Source organism: Echinops telfairi, unplaced genomic scaffold (assembly GCF_000313985.2).
Source record: "Echinops telfairi isolate 266 unplaced genomic scaffold, ASM31398v2 ScPeMD7_9;HRSCAF=40, whole genome shotgun sequence".
NCBI lineage: Eukaryota > Metazoa > Chordata > Mammalia > Afrosoricida > Tenrecidae > Echinops > Echinops telfairi.
In genome coordinates, this window is record NW_022103906.1 from 7,855,480 (window position 1) to 7,883,435 (window position 27,956).

General features: G+C 37.5%; 1 protein-coding gene across 1 annotated transcript in view; it reads right to left on the reverse strand.

Moving 5' to 3' along the window:
- CSMD1 (CUB and Sushi multiple domains 1) overlaps positions 1-27,956 on the reverse strand; it is a 2,262,799-nt gene that overhangs the window by 1,258,847 nt on the left and 975,996 nt on the right. The window lies entirely within an intron of this gene.

A 27,956-nucleotide genomic window follows, 5' to 3' on the forward strand; every position in this document is an offset into this window, starting at 1 on the left:
CAAACTAAATTAATAACACTATCAAACAAATAACCTTATGCAACAGGGAGATGATTGATAATGTTCTCTAACATAAAATGATAATGATGTCCCTAAAGCGAACCACCGACATATTTAATCCTTGAATATATGAATGGATCTTGGGGTCACTTTGAATTCAAGTCACAGTCTAAGAACAATCAGCTATTATGACATGGCCCTGCTTCATGCTCATTCTATTGAAGAGATAAGTGAAGAAATGGGGGCTATAGCAAAGTGTTGCAAAGAAACTATATGGTGCCTGACAATCACAAAGAGTATTTGGAGACATAACGGCTTGTCTTCAAACAAGCAGCCATCTAAGGAATTCTCAACAAAGTCCACATGGAAGAATCATACCAGCTGTTGTGATTCAAGGATTGTAAATAATTCAATCCAAATTCAAAGGGGGAAAGTTATCAGAGTTTTTAATTGTGAACACCTAAGAATGCTCTGAATGACAGACAGTGAAAACCCAAAATCCATCTGCAGGGTCCACACATAGATTAAGCCTCCAGTGAATCCCCTCTGACCATAGTTGAGGAATGTGAATAGCACTGTTATCAGATAGGGAACTTTGCATATATTGTAATTAGATATCACTATATCCCTGTAAAATAGATGTAATTAGGTTCAAATGTATTATCAGTTTAAGTGACTCCCCTTGGTTGACAGCCCAGGGATGTAACAGCCTTGTTACCATGCAGAGTGGGTTGGACAGTTGGAACATTGCAGATGCAGTTAGGTTAAAATTTAATACCTGTCACTCAATCTCCCTTTTTCCCCATTATAAACGTGAATATTTTCTGCTTTCTTTTATATTGAGGTTTTCCTCTAATTTGCTTTGTGTTTGTTGTTAGTTTTTGTTGTTGTTGTTGTTGTTATTTTTTTTCTGTATATGAAACCCAGGATAGGTAAATTTAGAGAGACAATGACTGGATTATTGGTTTCTTGGGGATATGACAGGGGAGGTAGGGAGGAAATGAGGAGCTTATAACAATGAGAACAAGAAAGAAGAAAATGTTCTAAAATTGATTGTGGTAACGATTATACACATTTTCTTGATATGATTGAATTATTGAATTGTATCATATGTCAATTTTGTGCCAATAAAGCTGACTGGAGTCAATTATCTGCCAGGCTTGACCAGCTGTTCCCCTATAGGTTTTATGACCTGGGAGAGGAGTAGATCAGTCCAAGAAGTGTGGGTGATGATTTTAGTTATTTAGGTGTAATATTTTAACAAATAATAAAGCTATACTAGTTGAATATATACTCTGGTCCAATTACCTCACAATGATGCATCTTTCTAATATTTTAGAAAGATTAGTGTGGTAAAAATGAATAATCTCCAATATCACCTCTAAGTCCAGTATTATGATTCTCTAAGAGTTCAATCAATGACTACAAAAGTATCTAAATATTCTCAGCATTTATCTTTATGTATTCAGCAGATCACAGAAGATCCATGAACTATGTCTTATCAGGCCAGACAGTGAGGATATTTCTTTCTTCATTAAGTTCAGGCAGTGTTAGCAGCATTTAAACTAAATATATAAAACATTGTAATCTATATTAACTTTCTGTTTGGTATTAACTAGTATTTATTCTCTATTTTGATATCTAAATTCTAATATCTGTCATAATGGCTACACAGAACTCACAGTCAATATTCATGGTTGAAGGGTTTCTTTAAAAAATTAACAGGTATTAATGCAAATGAAAGATGCAAGAATACAGTTTTGCATCAGATCTTGTTACAAAGGTCTTTCAAGGCTTCTAAAAATGCCCAAAAAAGGCCTTCCCACTCCACTGTAACTCTCAACCTGAAGGTTTTCAGCTTAAGCTTAGTGAATTAGCAAACCAAGCTCCCCTAATACAGTATCTGGGGGTATCCTACTCCACAAGAAAGCCTCCTGCCCCAAATTACAGTACTCAGTTTTACTTGTTTGGTGGGCTAGGAAATTCACCACTCAGCTCCAAGTTCTGGCTCCAGGATCTGTTTCTTCTCCCCTGGTGTGATAGCTGTTTTCTGAATCCAGGAGGTTCACTGATTTAGCTCTGTGGCTAATGAGATCCCGCCCCTTCTGCTTCTCAAAGGGTTCATTTCATACAGCTGGATAGCATTTCAGTAACTCTTTTTCACAATTACTCACACGTGAAACCTGTGTGCTTCTCCTGCCTTCTTACCAGACCCACTTGGGAAAAGTTCATTTGTCAGGAGTTTGAGACTTCGGCTAGAAAAGCCACATTAAACATTCATTTCCCCTGAACATTGTTAGCAAAAAGAGTAGATGATACAATTGAGACCAAAATAAGTGGAATTAATGAAAGAATACATAAATAAACAATGGACACACAAGAGGAAGACCAAACAGAAATGGGCATAAAGTAAAATATATTTATCTCCCAGCTGCAATCCCCACTGAAATTGTTTTATGTGCATTTCAATGCCAATAAGGTATTTAAAATTAGTTACTGTGAGGCTAAAAGTATGCAGGATGTATTATAACTCATCATACAGTTCTTCACCAAAATACTTGACAATATTGTTAAGATAGTTGCAATAATAACTTTGTTGAGTATTAAAACACAAAACAAGTGAAAGATAAATACATCATGCTATATATTGGATGAAAAACAAATCACAACAAATCGCTTTTAATGATGAGTGGAAAAAAATATATGAAGGCAATTGTAATAGTTCTTCAACAATTTCTCTTTCAATTTTTTCATATATTTCTTCCTCTTTAATTTAAATAAATACATTTTAATATTTACATATCAGCACATAAATAAACAGTTGGTCATGGGCAACATTAATAGCCTTTTTAATTAGCAAAGTTTAAAAACATATTAATTTATCTCAATTTTAATTTATGACTACCAATTTGATTATACTTATTGTGCAATATGATAAATATTTTTCTGTACACAGTAACCTTTAAATACTTGAATTACTTCATTGACATATCTATTTATGAAAAGGATACTTAGCTGTGAATGTTTATTTCAGATTACATCATATGTAAAATCCTCATTACTTAATAAAAAATGCTGAGACGGACTTAAATCAGAGAACCTTCCCTCAGAGTCCATGATATATTAAAATGCATGTTTTAGGGGCCATTGAGTCAGTTAGACTCATATGAACCTTAGGTTCAACAGAACAAATCACCAGTCTTGCAACATCTGCACAATTGTTTATATGCATGAGGCTGTTGCAGCCACTGTGTCAATCCATCTCGTCCAGGGCTTTCCTCTTTTTTCTGCTAATCTTCTACATTACTAAACATGATGTTCTTCTCCAGGGAGTGATCTCTCCTGATTACATGTTCAATGTGTGTGAGATGAAGTCTTGCCATCCTTGGTTCCAAGTAACATTCTGGCTGTCCATAATACGTTCAATATTCTTGACCAGCACCATAATTCAAATACATCGACTATTTTTCTGTCTTCCTCATTGAATGTCCAACTTTTACATGTATATGAAGAATTTAATCATACTATAGCTTGGTCAGGTGCACCTTACAACTCAAAGTGACATCCTTGCTTTCCAGCACTTAAATGAGATTCTGCGCAGAAGACTTCTTGCCCCCAAATCATTTGATTTACTGACTGCTGCTTGTGAGCATTGATTGTGGTTTTGAGCAAGATCTGGACTGGGCTGGGATGCTTTCTCAATGTTCAATTGCTCTTGTATATAAATCACTTTCTTATACATATGTGTGTCCATGGATTTGTTTCTCTAGTCTACCCAGACTAACACATATTCTATGTAGTAATTGGAGGATTTCACATCAATTTTCATGTATGAAAGGGTGGAGTACAACATGGCAGTCAGATCACAGCCTAATGATGCCTCTGAGAGGTGTGGCCTTTTCATAAGGAAGAAGCAGGTAACATTCTCTCTCTCTCTCTCTCTCTCTCTCTCTCTCTCTCTCTCGCTCTCTCTCTCTCCCTCTGCTTTACTGTGCCTTGGGACTCTGCCTGCCTCCAACAGCAGTTCCACACAGGCAGCTAGCTAACTCTGAGAACTGTCAGGGACTGCTCTGCCATGTTTCCATTGGCCTTGGATCCACTGACCTTGAATCCACTGGCCTTTGATTTTCCTGCTTCATTTTTCTACATAATTAGCATGCAGCTTCATGAGTCATAAGAGAGACTTGGGGACTGACATCAGACTTATGGATTTGAGTGGACTGGGCCGGGGTGCCCTCTTGATTTGGATCACAGCTTGATATAAAGCTCTTTCTTATAAATAAATGAGAATCACAGAATCTGCTTCTCTAGATACACTCTATCATGCATCATATATGTTTCCAGGGTCTGTTCTCTACTGACCACATGACCATTGTACTTGAGCAAAGTCTTTCCATTCTCCATTCTAAAGACCATTCAGTTTGTTCTTCTTCTGAGATGGCTTGCTTGTTCATTTGGCTCTCCTCTGTATTTTCAATATTATTCAACAATGTCAAATGCATCAAATTTCCTCCAGTCTTCATTTTCACTGTTCAGTGTTCCCATCCATATGAATGGAAAAGACGAAGGTATAGGGCAGGAGCACCTTCGTCCTCAGGGCGTTATCTTTGCTCTTTAACACTGCAAAGGGTTCCTGTGACGTAGATCTGCCCAATGCAAAACATTATTTGGTCTGTCAAACCAAGTTCACTGTCACTGATTCGATGTGGACTCCTAGTGACATTTTGTGGGTTTCAGAGACTGACTGTTTGCGGGAGGAGAAGCCCAGGCTTTCTCCCACTGAGCTGCTGGCGGTTGCACACTGCTGAGCACCTAGACAACTTTTCGGAGAAATTATGATTTGTTATTTGGGGTTGCTATATGTTGAAATTGGTTTGACAACACCCAACAACAACATACATTAAATATGGTTTTGTATGTGTTTGAGCTTTATATATTATTTGTATTTTAAAAACTTGTCAAGGTGTCTATCATAGGTTATTTCATTTATTCCTTACTGTTACTGAGAATCCAATCTGTTACAAGGAGTCCTTTCTCCAACGGCAATCTATGCTGTCGACATTGATCTCATGGCCTGTGTGTCATGCGTCTTGGTCCACACCACTTCTGCTACCCTCCCTCTGTGTCACTCCCTGTTTGTCTGGACTCAGTGAACAAGTCTGCGAAGATAACAGTGCTTAAGGTGCTCATGGCAAAAATAGAATAGGGCCCAGAATTGATAAATTCTTCTCATCCTTAGATTCTTTCTGATTTTTATTTTTCAAAACATACATGCATGGAAGTATTTCTAAGTCTTTCCTTATTCTACTAACTACTATGCAACATGTTCAAAGTTGTCTGGGGTTGTCATTTGTTAGGCTCCAAACTTATTTCTTCCAAAACTAATCAAGTATCTGTAATGAAGGCCCTGATAAGCTTTCTTAGATAAGTCAAGAGCTAGTACACTCTCATGTTTTGTCTAAATTGATTTTCAAATTGACATTCCTATTTGATGATATCCAACTCAAGTTGCAGCAATTTTGGAAAGGGTAAATGGAAGAATTTCAAACAGGCTATGATATGTATATTTGCATATTTTTTATTCCTTTTCTTATCAGTACTCATGGACAGCATCAGAATTCTACATGTATTACCAATTAGCATAAAGGAAAATGAATAAAATAAGAAAACTTCATAGACCATCTAAATCTATTTTGTTATAAATGGTCATCATTAGCACATGTGCTTATTGAGTACTTGAAGTGTACCTATTGTAAATTAAGATGTGCAATAAACCTAAAATACCAGATTTTGAAGGATGGCATTAAAATTTGTAAACTGTGTTGTTTACATTATTATCCTGAGTGCGTGTTATAATCTTTTGGCTATCCTGGTGTGATAAGGTATAATATTAAAATTAATTTTACTGATTTGTTTCTACCTTTTTAAAGTGGCAAGTATACAATACTGAAAGCTATGTCATTGGTAATTCAAATGCCAGCAGGGTCAACCAAAATGAACAGGCTTCAGCAGACAACAAAGAAGGACTGGTCCTCCACTTCAGAGGAAGAAGCAGCTGAAAACGTTATGCATATCCAGGATGCATATTCAAATACTAAAGTCTAAATAAAGGAAGAACATTGTTGGAGATACTTCCAGCAAACAAGCCCCTCAAGAAGACAAAGGCAAATATTGTAATGAAATGTGAAAACCCCTAAAATTAAACCAAAATGTAAGAACATGCTCAGCATATCTGAAACTGAAAGAACCCAAGAAAAAGTTCAAACCTCAAGTTGAAATTTTGAAAGATTACATAGACAAAATATTGAATGGCTCAAGAAGCATCAAGACAAGGTGGAGATAATACACAGAAACTATACCAAAACGAAATACCCTCTGTTCCACCATTTCAGAGGGCAGCATATTTGCATGAACCAATGGTGCTGAAGGAAGACATTCAAACTGCATTGAATACATTAGCCATAAGTAAGGCTTGAGGAATTGACAGAATACCATTAACATGTTTCAGAAAGCTTATGAAGCATGGAAAGCACTAACTCATCTATGTCCAGAAAATTGGAAGACAGCTACATGGCCACCTGACTAAAAGTGATCCCTATGCTTGCCCATTCCAAAGAAAGGTGACCAAGTAGAATGCTCAAACTTTAGAATGATATAATTGGCAATGCATCCAAGTAAGATTGTACTTAAGGTCATTTACCAGTGATTGCGGCATTACATTGAAAGGGAATGGCCAGGAGTTCACTTCAGATTCAGAAGAGGATGTGGAACAAGGGATATCACTGCTGATGTCAGATGGATTATGACTCAAAGCAGAAAATACCAGAGAGATATTTACTTGGGTTTCATTGACTTTGCAAAGACATTCAACTGTGGACCATAATAAACTGTGGTGGTTAACTTTGAGAAGAATGGGAATTCCAGAACACGTATGTGTTAGTCTGGGTATATTAGAGAAAAATCCACACAAATTCATGAATAAGAGAGAGTTTTATATAAAGGTTTATTGCACATCAAGAAAACATGCTAACCCAGTGCTGCCCAAGCCCACAAGTCCAACATTAACCCATATGTCTGACACCAATCCACAAAGTCCTCCTTCATCTCACAAAACACACACAATGACGCCAACTGCAGGAGGAAAGCCGAGTCAGTGAATGTGTAAGCATCTAAGCGCTGGCAGAGGTCTCCACACAGCTGCTCCAGCACCCAGGGCTGCATCAGGGTAGGTCCATGTGGCTTCTCCTTGGGAATGTACTGCAGGAAGTGAGCCTTGCCAGCTGAAGCAGGGAACTGGCTAAGGCAGCTGCACCCAGGTCTTACCATCACAAAGCAAGAGACCCCAGAACTAGAAAGGCGAGGCTCACCGAGCCATTTATCCCTCCACTCTTCAATTAACCCCACGTGAGTTTATTGGCCAGGTTCACACAATAAACTTTAATTATATCAACTTCATTGTGCTCATTTGGAACTTGTATGTGGATTAAGAGGAAGCTATAGGAACAGAACAAAGGAAAACTGAATTGTTTACAATGTGGAAAAGGTGTGTATCGGGGTTGTTTTCTCTCACCATACTTATCAGTCTGTATGCTGAACAAATCATAAGAGAAAGTAGATTATATGGAAAGTGTGGCATCAGGATTGAAGGAATGCTTATTAACGCACTGCAGTATGCACATGACATAACCTTACTTGCTGCAAGTCGGGAAGACATTAAGCACTAGCTGATGAAGATCAAGGCTAGCATCCTTCAGTATGGATTACAACTCAATGTAAGGAATACCAAAATCCTCAAAATTGGACCAGTAATTAACATCATGATAAATGGAGAAAAGATTAGAGTTGTCAATAGTTTTTGTCTTACTTGGATTCATGCTCATGCTCATGGAAGCAGCAGCCAAGGGATTAAAAGATGAGTTTCACTAGGTACATCTACTGCACAAGACTTCTTTAGATTATTGAAAAGCAAGGATGTTGCTTTGAGGGCTAAGGTGTCCCTGACCCAAGCCATGGTATTCTCCATTGCACCATATGCATGTGAAAGTTGGTCACTGAATAAAGAAGACCATAGAAGAATTGATGCACATAAGTCATGGTGCTGGAGAAAAATATTGAAAGTACCATGAAATGCTCAAAGGATAAACCAATCTGCCTTGAAAGAAATAAGGCCAGCACACCCCAGAGAGGCAAGAATGGCAAGTCTTCATCATACATATTGAGCATGTTGTCAGGAGAGACCAGTCCTGGATAAGGAGCTGTTTGGTAAAGGTGAAGGGCAGTGAAAAAGCTGAAGGCCCTCAAAAGATGGATTGCCACAGTGCCTACGTCAATGGGCTGGGGCCTAGGAGCAATTGTGAAAATGGCACAGGGCCATTGTGTTTTGTTCTGTTGTGCAGAAGTCCTTATGGGTAGCAGCCTACTGATCGCACCTGAAAACAACGCAACAGATTCCTTTTAGACGCTCATGCCCTTTCTCAGAGTGGCCCTGCCCCACTCTACATACACATGCCTCCCAGGAAGACACAGCGAACCTGAAAACACCCCAAACGAATTTTTGCTTTTAAGCCAGGCTTTTCTCCCTGAGCCCTAGGGCACAGACCTGCCCACATTTTCATAGCTGCACACAAGGGAAGCCCTCCCCTATTACTGTGTACCTTATATTCTCTTCACATATTAATATCACCCCCTTTCTGCTTCTGTCTTCCCCTACTTCCTGATTTTCCTTCTTTCTCTCTTAGCTTTTATTTCCTGCTTTAATTCCTTTTCTTCTGGTTTATTTGATTACTTTTTCATCCCGCCACACCCATCATCCCTTTCTGCCCTCACTCTCCTAGTGAACTATATTTCTACACCACTCATTGCATTTAATCACCCATCTTAAAACATGGCTTCCAATAGTTTTTATTTATTTCCAAAAAATAAAATCTCCCTTTATTCCTCCATTCAAGTTATCTGGAAGGAGAGCTAAGGCCAAGTGAGTCAATGGATTTTACACTCCAACTGTGTCAGCAAATCTACCTCTGCATTAAGTTGAGAGAGCTTTGCTGATTTAAATTGAAAATAAGGTTTTTCTCCACATTTTTTTCACTGCTCAATGTCCTTTTTAAAAATTTATTTTTGTAAATCTTTTTATTGGGGGTGTCCCCATTATTTTAAAACAATTTTGAACTATCCATAATGTCCCTTACTATTATTGCTTTTATTTGATGATCTCTCTTATTCCCATGCTCCATGCTTACCTTAATTGTTATCAGGTGCTATTAGAGTAACTCAAAGATCTTTGCCAGTTCTCGTAAATCTAATACTCCTTGGACTGCATATAAAGTCTTTAAAATACTATGATCCAATATTAGAAGGTCTATTCTCCTATATTCATATGAATATATGTGTATATGTATATTTGCATGTGTATGCATGAAGAGTTAAAGAAATTATTTCAATATTTTCATTTATAATAAGAGTGATATATTTGGTTTAATATGTTTTACTATTGTCTTGTTTATCTTATGTTGTAACTCTCAGACAAGAAAAAAAAGTGATATTTGATGGCTCTTCCCAAATTCAGTAGAAAATAGTACTCTACAAAAATTAATACAGCTATTTTTAAAAAACTAACAGGACCAACGGGCCCTGGCGGCATAGTGCTATCTGTTAGGCCACTAACTGTATAACATGGACAGGAATTGGTTTTCAGCTGCACGCATCCAAACTATCAAGCATGCATGCAAACCAAAGGAATGTACGTATAAAATATGTTCCTCCACCACAATCTTTGTTAGAAAATTATTGAAGGTCTGCTAATGTATAAAATATTTTCCTCCACCACAATCTTTGTTAGATAATTATTGAAGGTCTGTTGAAGAGGTGAAACTAAGAGAAAGGCCTACATAGGGTTTAGGAAAGAATGACAAATTGAGTAGAATAGCAAAGGGAAGTCTCAACATGACAGCTGTCCAACAAGCACAGAGTCCAGTCTAAAACTGCCTGCAAGGGAGTCGTCTGGAAGGACATAGTGGATTCAAAATAAATTAGTGAAATGAGATACTGGGAAGGTGATATAGTCACACTATCCTAGGTTGGGGGGGGGAGGGTGTCCCGAATAATTAAAAATGTCAAGAAGAAAGGGAAATTTTTTTTCACATATTGAGAAATCATGTTTAAAGTAAAAGAAAAGCTAGTGACCTTCCTAAAGAAAATTAGATACCACTCATGGCAAGACAAAACAAACAAACAAACAAAAAGCATATCCACAGGAATGAGGGAGAGGGCAGGGTGGAGACCAAAGCCCATCAGTAGTCAATGCGACCCCCCTGTCAGAACAACCACAAGGAAGAGAAGAGGCCGTCAGGTGCAGTACAGCACCGATGAAACACACAACCTTCCCCTAGTTCTTTAATGCTCCCCTCACTGCCCCCCTGCCTCCCACCACTACTATGACCCCAATCCTATCTTACAAATCTGGCTAGACCAGAACATGTATGCTGTTACAGATTAGAGCTCGCAACATAGGGAATCCACAACAGATAAATCCCTCAGGACCAATAAGGGGAGCAGCGATACTAGGAGGGTAAGGGTAGGGATGTAATGGGGAGCCGATCACAGTGATTGACTTATGGCCCCCATCCCAGGGGAATGGACAGCAGAGAAGTGGGTGGAATGAGATGGCAGTCAGTGTAAGAAATGGGAAAAAAGAAGAAGAAGAATTTGTAAATTATCAAGGGGGCAACAGAGAGGGAGTGTGGGGAAGGGAGGGGGAAAATGAGGAGCTGATGCCAGGGGCTCAAGTAGAAAGAAAATGTTTTGAAAAAGATTATGACAACATATGTACAGATGTGTTTGACAAAATGGATATATGTAAGGATTGTAATAACAACTGTAAAAGCCCCCAATAAAATAAAATAAAAAATATTAAAGAGTTTTTTCAAAAGTCATTAAGGTATCAAACTGTTTGTTAAATTATTTGAATCCTGTCACTGGATAAAATATATATTTTATTAAGCATAAAAAGAGAAAATAATGATAATAACTTTAGAACAAATAATTGTAACATAGATGAGATAGAAATTAATTTTTGTTTCATTTTATCATGAATTAAGAGTTGATTTCCTTTTGTAATATCCCATACAGTGAAGTGAGGTCAAGTGTCTGAATTCTTGCCAGTAGAACATATGTGTGTGCATGCGTGCGTGTGTGTGTGTGTGTGTGTGTGTGTGATGTACATCAATTGAACATTCCCCCCCAAACACCCATGTTCTTTTTCCCCTCTCTGCCAACTAGATAACAATATCTACAACCTTAAAAGCATGAAAGATAGCAGTTCCCACATCATCACTCACACAAGACTAATAAACAGAACAGAACAGACAAAATTGCCAATACAGAATACTCATTTTGGATTTAGCATGTGAAAAATAAAATTTTGTTTGAGTCAGGTAATATAACGGTATCTAAACAAGCAAAACAAGAAAGCCTCGTCCCAAATGCGAACCCAAAGTAATTACAGAATCATTATGAACAATTGTTCGAGGCTAACAAGAACTCATCAGAACTCTCTTCCTTGGGTGGACTAGAGAATGTGTTATTGGAATCATAGAAGATTAAGTCTAATTATGGACAACCACTTGACTCTGTGGTAAACAATATTTACTGTTAAAATGATACAAATGTTGCTTATTGTTTTGCAGCTTTTACAAGCAGCTTTTTGATAAATTAAGAAGAATTTAATATGATTATGTAATAATATGTAGAATATTAATGACTTTGATATAGTAAAACTCTACAAAAGCTCAGAAAATAAGAAGTAATAAAAGGATAAGAATATGAACTAGGAAGAGTAAGTACATGGGACTAACATCATTGAGTCACCGAGGCAAGAGAATCTTCAAAAATTGAGAAAAATATATAAATTATTAAGTATAATATTAATATGTATGACATAATGTATAGAAGGCTAAACTATATTAGAATAAAGAATATATGTAAAGTGGAGTGACATAACTAACATAATACTCAAAACAAGTTGCTAAATCAAAACATTTTAAATTGATAGTGCAATAGTATTATATTACATACATATTAGATATAAGAAAATAATTATAGTATAAAATTCAAATAAATATCAGCAACAAGTCATGATAGTGGTTAAATATGATAGTAAAGCTCTTCATGGATTGCTATTTCTCATAGTAAAGCCTTCTGTCATATTAGCATTGCAACCAGCTACAGCTCTCAATCTTTTGATAAAAAACAATGTACTGTTGTTGCTGTAAGGTGTCATGCAGTCCATTCTGACCCATCACAACCCCATGTAGAGTGAAACATTACACAGTCCTGTGCCAGCCTCATAATTCTCCATTGTTGTAGCCACTGAGTCAATCCATCTCACTGATGCTCTTCCTCTTTTTTAGAGTCCCTCCATTTGACCAAGCACGATGTCCTTCTTCAGGGACTGGTCTCTCCTGACAATCTGTTCCAGCAGGTAAGATTAAGTCTTGTCATTCTTGCCTCTAAGGGGCATGCTGCCCTTATTTCTTTGAAGACAGATTAGTTTGTCCTTTTAGCAGCCTATGATACTTTCAATATTCTTCTCCAGCACCACAATTCAAAGGCATTGACTCTTCTTGTCTTCCTTATCCAACATCCAACTTTTCCATGAATAGGGAGAGAATGAAAATACTATGGCATGAGTCAGTCCTCACCTGAGTCTTCAAAGTAACTTCCTCGCTCTTCAATACTCTAAAAAGGTCTTGTGTAACAGATTTACGTAATGCAACTCACCCTTTTCTCTCTTGACTGCTGCTTCCATGAGCATCAATTGTGGATCTACGCAACACAAAATGTTTGACAATTTTCACTTTTTCTCCATTTATCAAGATGTTATATATTGGTGCAGTGGTAAGAATCTTCTTTACATTGAGTCAAAACTGTAAAGAAGCCCGCAATTGTTGATCTTCCTTAGCAAGTGCTTCAAGTCTGCCTCACTTTCAGCAAGGAAGAGTGCGTCATCTGCATATAGCAGGTTGTTAATAAACCTCCCACCAGTCATGATGCTACATTATTTTTCATATAATCCAGCTTCTCTGGTTATTTGCTCAACATACAGATTAAATAATTATGATGAGTGAAGTTATAATCCTGATGCGTACCTTTCCTGGTTTTAAACCATGCAATATTTCCTTGTTGTGTTCTCACCATTGCCCTTTGATTTGTGTAGAAGTTCCACAGGATCATAATGAAGTGTTCTGGAATTTCCATTTTTCTCAAGGTTATCCATATCTTATTATAGTTTAGACAGTCAACTGTCTTTGCATACTCAATAAAATATAAGTAAACATCTTTCGAATATTATCTGCTTTTGGCTAAGCTCTATCTGATATCACCAATGGTATCACTTGTTCCACATCCTCTGAATCTGCCCTGAAACTCTGGCAATTCTGTTAATGTACTGCTGCAACAGTTGTTGCATTATCTCCAGGAAAATGTTACCTACATAGGTGTGGCAGTTACATAATCATCTGTCAACTTGAGTGAAGGGGTGGACTCTATCCTGTCAATCAGGTCATAGCCAATGAGACCTCTGTGTGGGCATGGCCTTCTCCTGAGGATCCTGGGAACTCCTGTTTTCCTGGAGGCAGAACACACACTCTCTCCACCTTCCCTGTCCTACTGTTGAGACACTCAAACAGCTGGAGGAGACACGTGGAGACCAGTGCAAATACTGAGATGCTTCAACTTCCACTGGATCCACAAGGTTCTACCCATTGGTCTGTGATCTTCTTTCATTCAGCATCATTGCACGTGCTGCATGAGTCTAAACAGGAAGTTATGGACTAGTGTCAGATATATCAGTTAATATTGGAATTATGGACTTGATCTTGGCTAAGCTGGGATATTTTCTCAATTTAAAATTGTTCTTTTATATAAAGCTATTTCTTGTACACATATGACTGCGAGTCAACCCATACTAACACAATAGGACATCAATGATATCATTCTTTAGTTTTGGCATTCTATTGGGTCACATTTCTTTGGCATGAGCAAAAATATGGATCTCTTTCTACCAGTTGGTCCAATAGCTATCTTCCAAATTTCCTGGTACAGATAAGCGAATGCTTCCAATGCTTCATCAGCTTGTTTAAACATTTCAAGTGGTATTCATCAGCTCCTGGAGCATTGTATTTTGCTAACACTTTCAGTGAAGTTTGAACTTCTTCAGCACCATTGGTTTTTGCTCATATGCTACCTCAGGCAATAATGAAATGTGGACTAGTTATTTTTGGTACAGTGACTATTTGAATTATTTTCATTTTCTTTTTATATTTCCTGCATCATTAAATATTTTTCCCATAGAACCTTTGAAGATGACAACTTGTGTCTTGAATTTTCTCTTCAATTATTACAGGTTAAGATATGCTTAGTGTGTTCTTCCTTTTTCGGTATTCTAACTCTAGGTTTGCATATTCCATTATTATATTGGGCTTTGTCACCTGTTGCTGCCTTTTGAAATTTTCTATTCAGGTCTTTGACTTCATTGCATTTTTTCATTTGCTTTAGTTACTCTATAATTATGAGCAAGTTTCTGAGTCTCTTTGGATCTCCACTTTTATCTTTTTTTTTCTTTCCTCTTTTTTGTGACTTTTTGCTTTCTTCATGAATGATGGTCTTGATGTCTACTCATAGCTCATCAGATCTCCTATCATTAATGTGCAACAAATCTGTTATTGAGATGTTTTGAGATTCAGGTGGAATAGATTCAATGTTGTAGTTAGGCTCTTCTGAACTTTGTATAATTTTCTTCAGGTTTAATTTGCAGTTACATATGAGCAATTGATGGTCTGTCCCACTATTGGGCCCTGGCCTGGTTTTAACTGCTGATAATGAGTTTCTCCATTGTGTCTTCCCACATATGTAGTGAATTTCATTTCTGTGTATTCCATCTGGAGAAGCCTACATATATAGATGCCTTTAGTGTTGTTGATCAAAGGTATCTGCCATGAGCAAGTTGTTGGTTTTGCATAATTCTATCATGGGATTTCCAGCTTCATTTCTATTACCAAGCCCATATTTTTCAACAACTCTTCCTTCCTCTTTGTTTCATAGTTTTACATTTGAATCAATAATTCATATCAATGCATCTTGATTGCATGCTTGATCAATTTCCAAGTGAAGATTTTGCTAGAATTCTTCAATTTCTTTATCACTAGCTCTGTAGTTGGGACATACATTTGAAAAATGGTTGTATTTGTTGGATTCCTTTGAAAGCTGATAGATATGATCTGATCACAGATACCATGGTGGTAATTCATAATTGATTTTCCAATGCCTTTTTTGACAATGATGCCAGGTCATTTTTAATTGTGTTATTCCTGACATAGTAAATTATCTGATTTTAGGAAAATCAAATGTTAGGCCATAATTCAAATCTACTGCATCTACTATCTACTGTATTCCAATGTATTGTGACCCTAAACAGTTTTTCTGAGACTGTAATTTTTATGGGAGCAGACAACCTCATCTTTCTAGTGAGAATCAGGTAGGTTTAAATTGTAATTTGTTATGAAATGTCACTTAAATTGTAATTGCTAAAACTGTAATGAGCAGTCTAACATTTTCTCTACAGATACACAATTTTAGGATGATATAATAGCAGTATTCATTTCATTTTTATGTCTGAACTTTTAAATGAATGTCACCCAACTTTGTGACTTTTTTTTACCAATAACACAAATATATTATCGTAGATGTGCCTACTTGACAAGGTGATTTGAGAAACAAACAGGATAATGCATTCAGGGGCTTTAGAATATTGATTTATTTTAATTTATAAATATCATTTTAGATGCATTTCTAAGGTAGTTTATTTAAAGTATGTACATGATGCTAATGTAGGACAGTCTGTGAAATATGTAAAAAGTAGTTGTTTTTGACAGCTTATAATGAAGAATGCCTGAAGCTATGACTATAGGGATTTCAGCCCTGCAGGAGCTGGTAGGAATTATTTCCTTTATTGTGGTTTGCAAATACAGTGTACTCATCATTGAATGCTTAAAGCATGTTAAAAGGTGGTATCCAGATAAAGAAGGCCGATCTCTGGCTGGATTAGGTTAGTGTTTCATTCAGATTAGCTTATTTCAAATAACAACCACATAATGATTTTGTTGGAGTTTTATAAATTATTAATAGTTTAGGAAAAATAATTGTTGAATATTATACCAACTTCACTTTATAAAATAAACAATTGATTTATATCATCTTCATAAGTAAGTTTTCCTAGCTTTTACTAGACAGAGCCATACTGTATGTGCTCAAATAGCTACATATTTTCTGTCTATGTGTGCTATATAGACAGCATATATAGCTCAGACTAATATGCAAAAAAATAAGAAACATAATAGGAAAAGTTGGTGTAGGAATACTCACTGAATATTCCAAATGAAAAATGTTAAAGCAATAGCTGTAAATCTTCTTTAGGCTATCTTGAGAAAATTTGCAATTTCTTTTCAGTCAGATACTAGACTGCTTATGGAATGGAATTTTCTGGATGCTGATGTGCATCTACTTCCTTTCTACCCTTTTGCTTAATGCTGTCATACATCTGGAGACCGTAGTCCACCTTTTGGATTTCTCAAATGATATCTTCTAAAATAGAACGTAGTTCAGATTTCCCTTCCAATGTCCTAGACCTAAAATTAATTCATGAAAAATCGTGATCATTGACTACCTAGTTCTGGTCATTTAACAATAAAGTAAGGGACTTATAAACCAAATATTGATAGTCAAGGTTTTGTGTTAATTTGGGTGTGTCAAGATGCTCAGCGGTTTGACATTTAGGATATAATAATCCCTCCGATCTTGACCTAACACATTATAATTCCAGGCTAACATTTATAAATAGATTAGGGTAGGATGTAACGACTTTATTCAGGTCTAAGTTCTGATGATGTTTTCTCAGAGTTGTGGAATGCTTCCAACCTAAGTGGGAATATTATAAAAATTTGCTTTGTTTTTTGCTATATCTCCAGCCTGGATCTGGCTTCTCAGTTTCCTGTTTGTTGGCTTTTGTTGTTGTTGTTGTTGTTGTTGTTTACTTGAGTCAATGGCTTGCTATATTGCTTGCAGATTCATGAACACATCATTAGTCTGCCATGAGTGTTGCTGGGTAGTTAAGGATTGTGTCAACTAGAGACTCATGGCAAGGGGTGGAGGTAAGTTTATCAGTCAAGTGGTAGATTGATGACAGCTCTTTGGGGGTGTAGCCCTTTAAAATAGGGTCTATTTATTATTGTTATTTTTTTGTTTTGTTTTGTTTTTTGTGTGTGCTATTGTTTGAAGTGAACTTGTTTGTCGCAAGACTCCAAGTCCATTTCAGCTTCACTATCCTCCTTTTGCTTTAAGCCATTCAGACCACTGTTTAGGTTTGAGCGCTAAGCAATCTGAAGGGATATTGTTATTTTTTAATCATTTTATTGGGGGCTCTTACATAAGGTAACCAGATGTCCCGATTTTTGGCATTTTTAAAAAGTCCCGGTTTTTGGAAAGAATGCACAAGAAGCTAGGGAACTGTCTATTTGATCCATATTGACCACATTTTTAATCAAGATACCCCCCGCCCCAATGGTGTCCTGCTTTAAATCTGGTCACCTTACTATTACAGCTCTTACAACAATCCATACATCTATTGTGTAAAGCACATTTTTGTACATATGTTGCCATCATCATTTTCAATACATTTTCTTTCTACTTGAGGCCTTGGTATCAGCTCCTCGTTTTATCCTCCCTCCCCACCATCCCAGCCTCATGAGCCCTAGATACATTATAAAGTATTATTTTTTCATATATTATACCTTCTGCTGTCTTCCTTCACCATGTTTCTGTTGTTCATCACCCTGGGTGGGTGAGTGGTTATGTCTATCACTTGAAATCGTTTACCCTTTTTTTCCCCCTCACCTTCCCCCTACCCTCATGGTATTGCTACTTCCGTTATTGTTCCTGATTGTTTTATCTGTCCTAGATTCTGTGTGTTGAGAACTCTTATCTGTACCAGTGTACATGCTCTGGTCTAGCTGGATTTGTAAGGTAGAACTGGGGTCATGATAGTGAGTGTATGGAAGCATTAAAGAGCTAGAGGAATGTTATATGTTTTATTGGTGCTATACTGCACACTGGCTGGCTCGTCCTTTCCTTGTGACCTTTTTTGAGGGGATGTCCAATTATCTACATATGGGCTTTGGGTCTTCACTCTGACCTACCTCCTTTGCATGATTGTTTTTTTGAGTCTTCTGATGCCTGTTACCTGATCTTGTAGACACCTTAAAGATCACACAGACAGGTGTGCTCCTTCCATGTGGACTTTGTGCTTCTCAATTAGATGGTCACTTGTTTATCATCAAGCCTTTAAAATACAGGCACTATATCTTTTAATAGCTGGGCACCATCAAATTTCTTCATCACATTTGCTTATGCACCCATTTGGTCTTTAGCGATCATGTAGGGAAGGAGCATCCTTTGTGGGAGTACTTGAGTAGAGGCCCAATGTTCATCTGATACCTTAATGCTTAATATACAATTATATGTACATAGATTTATGTTCCTATCATTATATATAAAAATATTTACATATATGCATGCTTGTATTTATGCCTTTGTAAATGTCCTTTCCTCCCAGTCCTTTTTTTTGGGGGGGGGGGGGCTCCTAGGTCTTTCCTCTATTTCCTTTTACTTTCTTCTTGTCTCCTTATCATGTTCAATTTTCATTTGGTTCTCGATAATTCTTGGCTACATTGCACTTGATCAAACATCCCAGGCATTGTACGTCCTCCATGCCGTCAATTTTCGATCACTGTTGTTCTCTTGTCCCTGGGTTCGTTGGCTCCCGACTTCCTTTCCTTCTCCTCCCACTCCCCCATGTCTCTCCAGAACCATTGGTCCCATTGGGATTTCTGCCTGTCTTATATAGATAGACAGCAAAAAACAACAACAAAAATCCCTATAAATAGTTCCAGGTGTACTGTTGACCTTCATGAATGTTTTCTGATCGAGTCTGATGAGGTGCCAAACCCTGTCCCAGAAGTCTATTTTGGGATTTCTTGAGGACTTCATTGCTTTTGTTCCCCTTGCTGCTCTGTTGCCCTCTCTTCACATTTCTCCCTGGTGTGTGTGTGTGTGTGTGTGTGTGTGTGTGTGTGTGTAGGGGGGTGGGTGGAGGGTCAATTTCTGCACTATCTCTAGTATTTTCCCCCAAGGCACTATGGGTCAGTGAGGGGACACCATATCTCTTGGTGGGGCCGGCCCTATGGTCCTCTCTGTGCATTGTCTGCTTCACGCAGCAATATCATCCTCAGGGTTTGGTGGGCCAGGAAGGGTGCTCTTTCTCTCTGTCTGTCTCTCTCTCTCTCTCTTCCTTCCCTCTTAGTTTGCTCCCATGTGTTCTGAGAAGACCTGCTCCTCTCCCGGAGCTGTATCTTCAGTCATGTCCTCTGCAGTTTATTCTAGTGGGGAAGGAGGGTCTATGTAGCTGGGACTGGGACTGGCCCCACAGAGCTCTCTGTTCACTGCTTCATGCAGGTATGATACCTCAAGTCTTGTTGCACTAGGTTGAGGTCTGGTCCCTCTCTGTCTCTCCTGTGGAGATATAAACAATACCCTCCCATGGGTGGGTTAGTGCCCTGTTCCCCCCTACACATGTCCTCTTTTTTTTTCTCCCCTTTTCCCCTTCTTTTCAGTTGGCTGCCATATGTTCGGTCTGTAGTTATGGTTTGTGTCAACTAGGCACTCTTGGCTAGCGCTGGAGTTAAGCCTGTCAATCAAGTGGTAGCTTGATGTTACCTTCTCTGTGAAGTGGTTTTTTGTATAAGAGTGAGGGGCTTTGGAGACTGCTCTCTCTGTGCCACTTCAACTTCCTCCTTGGTGGGACTTCACTTTAACTCTGGGTCTGCGTCCAGAAGTGACCCCATGTGGGCCACCCAACCCTGAGAGCTGGAGGTGCCCTGCCATGCTTCTAGCAACCTTGGATCCATGAGATTCTTCACCAACTTGCCTCTTATTTCCCTGCCTCCTGCGTCACCTTTCCACTTTGCTGGACTGCTGCTTTGTGAGGCTAAAGAGGGATGTCTGTACTAGTGTCAGACTTATGGACTTGCGTTGGACTGGGCTGTGATGCCTTCATAATTTATAGATACTTCTTGATATAAAGCTCTTTCTTATACACAGGTGAGTGTCACTGGATTTGTTTCTCTAGATAACCCAGCCTAGCACCTGCCAACCGCCAATTCCTCTCCTCTTCAGTCATAAGCCGGGCCTGTAATTCTTGTGTTCTTCAGCCTCTGCAGACACCAGTCTGTTGTCTTTCTGTCAAACTTGGGGTGATCAGTTACCCCAGTCCAACATGTAACCCAGAGACTTAAAATCTCCCCAGATTTGGACTTTCCCACTTCTATAACAATGTGAGCTATTTCTTGGTATAAATTTATTTTGCTATATGAATATCAGCATCACTGGTTTTAGAGAACCCAGCCTGACACAAATTAAGAGGGAAGTTGAATGCCAAGGTAAAAGTAGATTTATTTGAATCTGTCTAGTTCTTTCTGTCCCTTCTTTATATTCTTCCTTACATACACATCATATCTGTACATACAAAATCAGTTGAAAGAGTTGCAGAGGCAACAGAAGTAATATACAATAAACAAAATGAAATTAAGGAAAACAATTTTAAAACTCAAAATTCTTAAAAATAAATGAGAAAACTGTGAAATATTGTTTCTCTAGGAAAATAAATTCTGAACATATAAACCTTAAAAGGAAGTCAATGAATGGTGATGTCTTATTTTAAAAATCAGTTTTAAATAGAACAAGCATATCTTCAACTGTATTCAATATATGGTTATATTATTTTTTCCCAAAACACATAGCTTAACTCTAGATATGATAGACACATCTATTTGTCACTTTTTAACTTAAGTACTGCTATTTAGAGGGAAATGTAAAATTTTCAGCAGTGGCATAAAGTCAATGCAAAAGAATACAGTGGCATTGCTGTAACGCTATTAAAAAGAATACACAAGAAATTCCTGGAACCAAATAATTAAATATGTTAGAAGCAGAAAATAGATTTATTTTGTTTTGGCAATTATATAACATCATATGGTTGCAATGCATTAATATCTTTTCTAGGTGTTATACCTAAATAATTATATGAATTTTGTGTTATTCTGGGTTCACTAGAGAAACAAATCCAGAGATACTTGTATGTGTGTAAGAGAGAACTTTATATCAAAGACCAATTATACATTAAGAAAACATCCCATCCCAGTCCAGATCAAGTCCATAAGTCCAATATTATCCCATATGTCAACACTAGTCCATAAATTCCTCTTCAGACTCATGCAGCCATGCAACAGTGCTGAAGGCAGGAAGATCACAGGCCAGCGGGTGGAAAGTCTTGTGGATCCAGTGGTGGTCAAAGCATCTCAGTGCTGGTGTGCATCTCTAGGTGGCTCTTCCAGTTCCAGGGCTCAAGCTACATCAGTGTTTCTCCATGTGGCTTGCCATCAGGAAGACAAAACAGAGAGGGACTCCTACCTCCAGGGAGGAATACAGAGAGTTCCAGAATCCTCAGGCCATGCCCACACAGAGGCCTCGTTGTCTATGGCTCGATTGACAGGCTAGACTCCACCCCTTTGCAAGTTGACAGGAGATTATGTAACTGCCGCACATAACCTCATCAAATTTTTTCTTTGTAATCTTCTTATTCAAATCAATATAAAGCTATACTGCATATTTAAATGTTACTTACTAAAATCATTATTTTATATATAACTTGATGTCATCGAAAGCTTACTAGCCAAGGTACTGGGAAAAGTAAATTTTAAGTGTAAATTTAATAATCTGTGTTACAGAAGAGAATTATTTGCCATGACAAGCAAATCTTGATTTAATTGGGATTTTATAATTAAGTTGAACAAGAAAGATTATTAGTTGAATATTATACCAACTTTGACTTTATAAGATAGATAATTGCAGCATTATCAAAGCTCTGTCAACTAAGGAACAAAAACTATGGGATAAGTGTGAACAAGAGGCATTAGCTGTAGTTGTTAGTAATGGGCATGCATTTGTTGTTGCTAGGTGTCATGGTGGGATCAGTTCTGACTCATATTGATCTTACTTATAGCAGAAAAGACACTGTCCAATCCTTTCTTAAGGCTACTGTTGCAGATGTTATACCAGTGCATCCGATTGAAGGTTTCCATTTTGTCTTTGACCCTCTGAGTTTGATAGTTTTTTATTAGGGGCTGAGCCTTGGTGGCGCTGTTGGGTAAACCTTGGAATACAAATTGCAAGTGTGGTCATTCTAACCTATCAACATCCCTGGGGGAGAAAGGTGAGGCTGTGTGCTCCCAGAGAGATTTACAAGGCTGCCTATATAGGGTTTCCACGAGTCAGAATGTACATGATGAGAGTGGTTTGTTTGTTTTGCGTTTGATGGTTTCCATCATGAAAACATGCCCAAAGCCTGTGACACAGTCTTACCATACTTTATTCTAGTAGCATTTTGATTGTATGATTTTTGTTCTTGTCAGTCCATACTGACTTCAATGTTTTTCACCAAAACTAAAATAAAAATGAGTTATTTTTTCTCGTCTTTTTTATTAATTTTTCAACTTTCACATACATATGAGGTAATTTAGTGTATCTAGATTTCTATCAGATACAACTTGGTCTTTAAAAATCACATTTTCCTCTTTAACATTTTAGAGGGGTCTTTTGCAAAATACTTGCCCAAAGCAATTTACCATTTGATTTCTTGGTTACTGTTTGCGTTATCGTTGACTCTGTAAGCAAGTAAAATAAAATCTCATACAATGTCAAGAATTTCTCAACTGCCCTGTAATTTTGTCCTGGTTCAGTTGTGAGATTTTGTTTTCTTTGCATTGAGTTATGGTCAGTTATGAAAGCTAGAATGTTTTATCTTCATTAGTAAGTGCTGAAAGCCTTCTTTGTTTCAGCAGGCAAGGCTGTGTCATCTACATGTTGCTGCAGGTTGCTACCAGTCTTCCTCCAGTTTTTTGCCATCTTATTCTTCAGATAGTCCAGCTTCTCAGGTTATCTGGTATGCACACAGGTTAAATACAACACAGCAATAATGCACACATTCCCGGATTTGAAACTATGCTGTGTCCCTTTGTTCTGTTCAAATGCAGCCTCTTGGTCTATGTACCCATTTCATTCAATCAAAGTGTTTTGGAAATCCTATTCTTTGCAATATTTAGTTTTTAAGATCTAGATCTTAAAAGACCAGTGGTCTTTGCAACGTCAATCAATCATAAGTAAATATTTACATGGTAATCTTTTTCAGTCAAAGTCCAAATGAAATAAGTAGCGGTGGCCCTTATTTCAGGTCTCCCAAATCTAGATGGAATTATTGGATACTTGATCTGGATGTTCTGCTGCAACTGCTGTCAAATAATCATCAGTAAAAGTTTACTTGCATATGAAATTAATAGTGTTACTTTATTATGTCCACCTTAAGTTGGGGCACTCTTCAGTGGTATGGATCTCTTACAGTTAGTTGGATAGGTAGCATATTTTCAAATTTCTTGGCATAGATTAGTGTTCACATCCAATGTTAAATGCATTTGTTGAACTATTTCAATTGGTTAGTCCTCTGGGTTTTTTTTTGTTTGTTTTTTTTTACCTGATACCTTCAGTACAGCTTGGATTTCTTTCAACATCATTGGATACTGATAATATCCTATCCCTTGAAATTGTTGAATGTCTTCCAATTCTTTTGTTTTTCTTCCATCTTCGGTGCTCCTTGCATCATTCCATGTTTTGCCCACAGAATCAGTCAACATGGCAAACAGGCTTGATTTTCTGCAGGTATTTCATATTGTTACTTACACTGTAATCGATCCTTGCCATTTGCTATCCAGTTAGTTCCAACTCACGGAGATGCAGTCAGTGCTGCCTCCTCCGTAAAACAACAGCGCACTGCCAGGTCGCGCATCATCGGTACAAGTGGTGTCATGTGTGAATCCATTTTTGTAAACACGGTGTCAAGTCACCATGTTGAGCGTCTTCCTCCTTTTCACTGTCCCCTCCGTCACCAAGCATGATGTCTCTTTACAGGACTTGGTCTCTCCTGATAACATGTCCACAGTATGTGTGAAGGGGTCTTACAATCCTGGCTTCTAAGGAACATTCTTGGAATTTTTTTCAAGCCAGGCATACTTGTTCTTCTGGCTGTCCACTATGCTTTCAATATTCTTTGCCAATCGCATAATTCAAATGGATCAATTCTCCTTTTATCTTTCTCATTCATTGGCTAGCTTTCTCCTGTAGACGGGGTGATTTCAAACATGATGGCTTGAGTCAGGTCCATCATAGTTCATGAAAATCAGCAAAGTAGTGTTGCAAATGTAGATACATTTTTTTTTTAGGTTTTAAAAGCATCTTACTTGATAATAAGCATATTTTTATGTCTCTGTTAAGTTTTAATTCGATATAACAGTAGGAGGGCATTACTATCGATTAGATTAGATTAAATCCCAAGATAAATTGGAACTGAAGTTATGATTATTTATAAGTTTTGATGACTATTTTTCATTCAAGAAATAGACAAAATTTGCATAAAATAGTGCTCTGACAGAACTTTTACCATAATTGATTACAAGCCTGCACATTAAAGCCTTCAGAACTTGAAAAGAAAGATAAGCTCAGAGATAAACCAGTACATGTAAGCATCGGAAAAGAATGCACGGCAGAAGCTTAAGTCTGTGTCTGGTGACACCGGTAGGCAGAACTGTACCCCACACATAATTCCTTTTATGGAGCCTATGGAAAGCACTGTTGAAGTATTTGTAATTAATTGTTATTGAGGCATTGAAATAGATTGGTTAAGAGAAAAGAAAGCATGTTGAAAATGCCTTTTGGGGGACAATTTGTTTAAGTGTGAAACATAGTTTGTAGGATCAATTTCTAGATATGAAAAATATTTATTAAACCTGAAGTTAAATTTTTTAAAAAGTACTGTAGTGGCAGCGAGCATCGAGAGAAGTGAAATGTATTTTGTAGGGAAAGAGGTGGCAAGTCTTGGGATGTCAAAGATGCATAGAAAACCCAAATGAACTAAGATGTTAGATTATACTGAATGAGAAAATAATAGCATCAAAGGTAGAAACAATAGTGAGAGGATATATTTATGATATTCAAATGGTATAGTTAATTTAATATCCTTAAATTGAATCAATTAATTGAGAGATAGCACTTGAAATACAAATTAATGTGGATCTAACCCTTGAGGAAGTCATGATTTTGTCAATCAAAAAAGGAAATATAATTAATAATAGTAAGTGGATTAAAAAAAGGAATAAATAAATTTCAGGAAAATGAAGAGGGAACGAGTTTCTCAGGAGGAATAATGGACATTTGATGAAGAAAATATTCATAAATATTAATATTTTCCAGAACTGAGAACTAATTTTAATATAATACATCCCAGCTCCAATATTTATCAGCTGAAATATCTCAGAGAATCCAGTTTAATTTATTTTTCTAAAATTTGGATTCCTCAGCTGTGAAATCAATATTTAATAAAACACTTATTGGGAGAATGAAATATAAAGTAGCAACTGGTTGTCAAGAATTTGACTGAATTTAGAACCACCATCAAGGCCATGAATGCAGCACTCCAAACATTAATTTGAGAGATCTGCTTCAGAAGACATCTTTAAAGTGTGACGACAGAAAACAGTCGCCGTGAACACTGAGGGATGCCGTGGCAGTCGCCGGTCCTCTGATTTGCTGAAGAGGACTGGAGTAATTCATGCATGTGGATGACGGCATTAGCAAAGAATATTGAATAATCCATGGAATTCTAGACCAATGAGGACATCTGTCTTGGAAGAATTACAGAATGCTCCTCCGAATGGTAGGCTGATGGTACTTTAGTTCATGTACTTTGAAGAAGTCAATTTTTCTTGGTGTGGTATAGTTAATTAATGAATATGGCCCTGTTAGCTATAGTCCTCCATTTTGCTAATCCTAGCCTCTGTACCTTTTTTACAATCCCCTTTTGGAGTGAGTTAAATGTTATATTAATGAAATCTATAAGACAAGGTTCTACTGCCCCTGGGGATCTCCAAGACTGGCTGCTTATTTAGGGGTTCGAAAGCCTCCTTCTGCTGTGATCAGCTGGTGTTTTTGAACTGCTTACCTTGTGGTGAGTAGTCCAATGAGTAACCACTACCCCTCCTAGAGGAGAACTAACTGCCTCCTTGAAGCTGTTCCATTAAGAGATAAACCACCAATAGACTACTTCAGTAAATTGGGAAACAGGAAGCTGGAATCAGGGAATTGGGTTGAGATTAGCTTTGGCTCATCTAACATGCACAGAAGGGATGGGCGTGTCCTATGCCTAGCTTTTTAACACCAGAAGTTACAAAAGCACCTTCATCAAAGTGCTGGATGTGGGCAAGACACAATCTTTGTGTCCTCTCTGCTTCCTGACTGTGCAAGCACAAAAGAAGAGTCCTGCATCACTTGGTGATAAACATCAGGCAAATTCTGGTTACCATCCCTGAGTTATTGTGCAGTTCTTTTGTTTGACTAAGCAAACCACAATTTTCAGAAGTTTTGCATCTCTGTAGCCACACTGAGCAATTTTCACAAAGTTCACTCTTCTCAGGATCCTGCACCTGGCTTGCCTCTGCCTGATTTCTGTTTCCTGATTATTAAATTTGCAGCCTATCTCCTGCCTGGATTCACCAATTCCCACAGGCTTGTGAGTCATCCTCAACCCAATTTGATGTGGATGAAGATACACCTCCAGAGGGATATCTGATTTACAAATTTGGTCCTTACTAGCCTCCATACCCATCTGAGTCATATCCTTGGTGGTTCTTGAATTCTGTGAGGCATTGCAGTGAATTTCAGAACTCCGGACCAAGAAAGAAAATACTAAAAGGAGGAGTGGTGTTTGATATCAGGGATGATGAAGTGGCAAAGCATTTTGGAAAAGTTGGACATTGGGAAGGTGTTAATCTCTACCTCACTGGAACCAGCTTTTTACTGATCTTTCTAAAAGAAATTATGTTTGCACTTGGTGAAATAGAGGGTCAGCCATTAAAATCCAAAACCAAAAACAAGAGCATCAATGAGATGGGTTGACAAGTTGATTTCAATAAGGGTCTCAAATATGGCAATGCTTATGAGAAGGGTGCAGGGGGAGGACTGTGTAGTGCTTTGTGTTTGTTGTTTTTTGTACTTAGGGTCATTATGAATTTGGAGCTGACTCTAGGCACCTAGCAGTGACTGGCACCACATAAAGAGACATCAATAGCTGCTACCTAATAGCAATAACACTACTAGTGGTAGCAGGAGAAAAAGGAAGAGGGGGTACAAGAGTAATAGTAGTAAGATCCTGTTCTCAATTTATTTTAATCAGAAAGTTCTCATGAGTGTGCAAAACATAGTAGAAAAAATGACAATCTAGCCAAGCATTCATTGGATACCATAGGTTAAAATAAAAGCATGTTGCTGAATGTAAAATCATGTGATGCAATGACTCCATTGAAGCGATATATTTATATAGTTAAGTGCAAGGCTCCATAACACTTAAGTCATCATATACTATCAGTGTTACCCTTTGATAATTCAACTTTTGTGTCTTTATCTGTTGAGTATCAGTAATTTTCATTTCAAAAGATTGTTGGGAGGAAGAAATGTCATAATCTAAGTAAAGTGCTTAGCATATTTCCTTGCATTACAATAAAGTCAATGAATGTTAGCTCAGCCTTCAGTTCTGAGATTCTAGGATGAGCTCCCCTTTGCAAGGAAAGACAAAATCTAAGACTCTAAGCATGATTTTCCTGAAGTCATTAGATCAGTATTATCAGAAAGGTTAGAAGAGGGGATAACAAACACAGGGACAAGGGAACAACAAGCGATCCAAATTGGTG